The sequence below is a fragment of the Amblyomma mixtum genome, chromosome 3, assembly GCF_055824585.1.
Source record: "Amblyomma mixtum isolate Tamu chromosome 3, ASM5582458v1, whole genome shotgun sequence".
NCBI classification, from domain to species: domain Eukaryota; kingdom Metazoa; phylum Arthropoda; class Arachnida; order Ixodida; family Ixodidae; genus Amblyomma; species Amblyomma mixtum.
The window spans coordinates 167,643,753-167,647,958 of NC_143014.1; the positions used below are offsets into that span (position 1 = coordinate 167,643,753).

Below are 4,206 nucleotides of genomic sequence, written 5' to 3' on the forward strand. Positions count from 1 at the left end.
CTCCACCATCGTTTGACACAGGTATGCCGGCGTTCGTTCGCGAACACGGAACGTGGCTTCCGGTATAATGTTCTGTAATGCACGTCCTGCAGCTTGGACCTCTTCCATATCCTCTTTCCTCCTTGGCTATCGTACGTTCTGTAGTAAATGTGCGGCGAGTCGGAATGCAAGATAAGTAAAGGAGGCGCGGAGCCTTTACATTATCTTCTCTCTCTGTAATTATCTTCTCTCCGTAATGTACGGCTCGATATGCAATCTGCTTATTTAATACCTTGGAATGATCAGAAGTTAATTTCGACTGATTTGTCTCTCCAACTGGAGGCTCGAACACCGTAAGTGTCGTATAGAGTCGTTGGATCTGCACTAACCCGTCTGGTTAGAACAGGCGAGTGATAGACTGAGACATGTAGCATTGACGGTTTTAATACGATAGTATTCCTTGTCTTATGAGTGGCGTGTACAGGAGCTGTCGGCAGAGCGCGTCATCAGAGCGTCTCCACACGAAAATTACCATTCGAAAAAAAAAAAAAGAATTCGCGGCATTGCGGATCGAACGCAGGCCTTCTGAGCGCCAGGCAGGCACGCAACGCACACGCCGTGAAGGGGTTCTTTTTTTCAACTTGGTATTTATTACCATGATGCGATGTGATATGCACTACATGCGCTATCTACAAACACTCAGAAAAGAGTGGCACAACAACACACATAAGCAACGAAGCACGAGAAAAGAGCCAATTCGGAGCACATAGCTTATACATCATAACACGACACATCTAAGCAACAAAGAGCTATAAAAAAGACAATGAACAACACAGCACTAAGAGTGAATGTCACTCCGGTTCAAACTTGTTCTGGGCATGCAATTCTTTTAGGTGTACAATCATTCTACAGAAATGGGCTTCAGCAGAAATAACAGACTGACAATGTCGGTCCATCATGTGTGTTTTCCGCAGGCTGTGTAATCTAATTAAAAGTAACATATTTAAGGGTTCATCAACAAATTGTAGTGCAGTGAGAAATCGTACTGAATGAGGCGTCAGATTAAGCCTTTTTTTTAATGTCCGTTGCATGATGTCCCAGAAGAGTATTGCTTCTTTACAAATAATGAAACAATGCACAATCGTTTCAGCAGCATCACAAAGACGACAGTTCACCGTAGACATGAAAATTCCCTTTTTCTCTAGCCTTGTTTTGCCTTGTAACTTATGTCTTCGTGTGCGGCTTAAAGAAAAATGTTTTTGTACATGGCGAGAGAGGCATTTTACGTACTCTCTTGAGTAAGTCATGTCCCGGTAAACCAACATACACCGATCGATACATTGGGGGAGGAAAGAGCATACAGATTAAGTCCTTGTACAACCGTTTCCTCGACACCGAAAAAAGGAACTCAGGGGAACAATGAACAAGTAGGCAACGAACAGACAAATACACCTCATGCATGAATCCCCACAAACTCGGACGATCAGGAACATTAGAAGACACAGGGATGCTCGGTAAAACATGAACTAAATATACTTGCACAAATGCACGCACTATTGAGTGCACAGCTTCCCGGAATAACATGAAACGTGAAACCATCGGTCGGACATACAGGTGGACGAAACCGAGGCCGCCAGCGCTTGCAGGCCGGAAAAGGTTATCACGCCTCATTTACTGAAAAGACGAATCCCACGCAAAAGTTGCGAAAAGTCTGTGGAAACGTTGGATATAAAGTATTGTGCAATGAATAATTTGCAGTAGATAATAAATTTTAGTGGCGAGAAACAGATTGCATGCGGTCGCCCTGAAAAAAAATCGAGATACCATGGGGCACAAAAGCCTGAGCATAGCGCTGAATAGTTAGCACGCGGTCTTTCCAGTAATGTGCACTGTGCTTATAGGCACTCACAGGAACGCCATGATACTTGGGTGACGTACGTGCCCATTGTATACCAGCATATTCGGCAGGTGTCGTTTCCCACATACCAAACCAGAGACCGCAACTGTTAGAACGATTACTTCGAGCTCCTGACACCGAACCGAAGTCTTCCGTTAAACGAATAACCTTATCGATGCTTGGCTTATCAAAGCAGAAAAACGCGAGGCCATCCGCATAGGCTAATACCTTCAGTTTGTGACCCATAGAACGAAAACCATTGACAGCTGCACTGTATATGATGCTTAGACAAAGTGGCTAAAAGTATAACGCGAACAGGAGCGGGGACCCCGGGCAACCCTGTTTCACAGAGGTCTGAATGCGGGCTGGTCGTGAGAGACAGCCATTAACAATCAAGCGCATTGAACAGTTTTAAGCATGAAATGCTTTTAGCTCCCGTTGTCGGCAGTGTGGTGACGTCACGCCGAGACCGAGAGAAAACATCCGGGCACGGAATTCCACTCATCCGGGCACTGAATTTCACTCATCCGGGCACTGAACCGAGAGCATCCGGGCACTGTACGAGATTTAACGAGACTCTCTGTTGGGGTGTCCACCGAGATGACAGAGAATTACTTCGCCATTTCCTTTCCTCAAAAAGCGTTGCGTTCAAAGGGAAAGGCATCGCGCCGAACGGGTGATGGCGTTCCTCCCTTCCTTTACGGTGCAGTTCGGGTGTCCACCGAGATGACAGAAAATTACTGCGCCGTTTCCTTTCCTCAAAAAAGCGTCGCGTTCAAAGGGCAAGGCATCGCGCCGAACGGGTGGTGGCGTTCCGTGGACTGCCTGGCAGCGCTACAACACGCTGTCGCGTTCCACTCCTGAAGGCGAAGCTTAAACGTCATTAATTAGCAGTTAATTAGTTCAGAACGCGCTGCATATACATTCTTGTCAGACCTGCGTCTGGTCGTGTCCGCATACGCTTCGTGTTACGCCCGCAAACATTTCATGCTTACTCCAATCTCGGTTACGGGAGAGGCAGGGATTTTTTTGTAACACAGACGTATTCCAGTATAAAGAACTGAACCAAGATTGACGTGATTTAGAAGGAAAAAAAGCATGAATTGGCCACCTCATCGAACGCCTTTGCAAGCACTACGCCACGAAGGGCCGTTGGTTAAAGCGTGTTAGAGGGGCATGAAGTGAATGCGTTGTGGTGTGTACGACGGTAAAGTGCAGTGGGGATGTGTACTGATATTATACAACGATGATTTGCAAAAAAAGTTGCCGGCGTCATCCAAGGGGCGCGCGATAAGTGTCACGAGAAAACAATGACTTGCAAAAAAGGTGCCGACGTTTTCCAAGGGTCATGTGCTAAGTGTCACGTGACAACGATGACTTGCAAAAAAAAGGCTGCTGACCTTGAAACGCAAATGTGTTCCATTTCCCCAATGCGGCAGAGAGCAGCGCTCTCCAATTTTTGCTGAGGGAATATAAGCATGTATACGTAGAAATAGCACGAGGCTGAGGTCGAAATTGCAGAAAGAAAAAGGACAATCGCTGCACTGACCGTAGAACTTCATTTTCCTAGCTCTATAACATATGCAAATGAGACGTGCACACGTTTAGGTAGAGAAAATCAGTGTCTTGGATGGTTTTAATGCCAGTAGGAAGTACGAGCTCATCTTCAGTTACCAATATGGGTGGCTGAATGGCGCACATGGCAGACTTCTTCCGGTGAGATACGCTTTTCATATTTTATGTTCGCGCATGCATCGAATCCGTCGTCGTCTGGCGGCAGATGGAGGCTGCTTGTTTATTGAGATTTCTTCTTATATTCATGAAACTATAAGGCGTGAGATTGCAGCGGGGCTTTTTGTAAGTCTAAGGTCATAGACAGTAACTTCTAATTTGGGTAGGTTTCCCGCCCCGAAGCGACACATTGGCTATTAGTGACGCCGCATAATGGAGGGCTCCGGATTAACTCAGACCACGTGGGGTAAAGCACTGCACGGGCTCGGGCTTACGCAAAAGCCCAAGCCCAGTCCCCGGGCCCGTGCCGGGCCCGAGCCAGGCCCGAGCCGGGCCCGAGCCGGGCCCGAGCCGGGCCCGAGCCGGGTGCAGCAATTCTTTGCCGAGCATGAACCGGGCTCGGGCCTGTATACTGACGGGCCTGATTTGGGCTCGGGCGTGTGCAGTGAACAGGGTACTTTCACTGAATGTCCCCTTCTTATGGTCTCATGGGGTTAACAAACGACAGGTCAAGGCAATAGAGCCAGTTTTATTCCAGAGTGCGAACTTATTAATCTTCGGCATTATGTGATGTGACATGTTGAGCACGCTAAAAAATG

General features: G+C 47.3%; 1 pseudogene; it reads right to left on the bottom strand.

Moving 5' to 3' along the window:
- Positions 1-788: 788 nt before the first annotated feature.
- Positions 789-3,997, bottom strand: LOC149352630 (uncharacterized; annotated as a pseudogene).
- Between the last annotated feature and the right edge of the window lie 209 nt (positions 3,998-4,206).